The 660-nt window shown below is 37.4% G+C and overlaps 1 pseudogene; it reads left to right on the forward strand.

Annotated features, from left to right (window-relative positions):
- Window positions 1–280: 280 nt before the first annotated feature.
- On the forward strand, window positions 281–450 carry LOC132674138 (U2 spliceosomal RNA; annotated as a pseudogene).
- Window positions 451–660: the final 210 nt, after the last annotated feature.

The raw sequence follows: 660 nt of genomic DNA on the forward strand, positions 1-660 counted from the left end.
AGTTCTAGCCAGTTAAATGGGCTTGCCTCAGTTTTCTCGTCTATAAAATGGGCTGATGAAAGCAACCCCACCTACTTCAGTGACTTGTAAGGATAAAATGAGGTAATAGATGTGAAAGTGCATTTACAGTGCAAGTACTCTCACTTGTACAAGATTGTTAGTTTAAGCAAATGGCTTTTCTTGAGTTTCACAAAGAATCCCGAAGACAACAACATGTAACTAAATAGGCTTTTTAAAATAAGCATGTTTGATTTACTTCAGAAATCTCAGGAAATTGTGCATCACTTCTTGGCCTTTGAGCTAAGATCAAGTGTAGTATCTGTTCTTATCAGGTTGATATCTGATATGTCCTTTATCTGAAGACAATCTAGTAAATGGATTTTTGGAGCTTGCTCAGTCTACTCCACACGGACCTGGGAATGCAGCACCTCTAGGAACTGCGCACCCCCTCAGGGCGGGGAGGAGGAGAAATCTCAGGAGATCTCACATTTAGAAAAAAAAAGACAGGAATAAAGAAGCCTAAGGTATCATTGCATTTAGGGAAGGATAAACTCAAACTAAATGGTATATATTCAGATTAGTAGTTGATAAACACTTTTTGAATATGTGTGTTTAAATTAGGTGTCTTGTAGAAATAAACTGTTTGCTTAAAATACGAAC

This window comes from Panthera onca, chromosome C1 (assembly GCF_046562875.1).
Source record: "Panthera onca isolate mPanOnc1 chromosome C1, mPanOnc1 haplotype 2, whole genome shotgun sequence".
NCBI classification, from domain to species: domain Eukaryota; kingdom Metazoa; phylum Chordata; class Mammalia; order Carnivora; family Felidae; genus Panthera; species Panthera onca.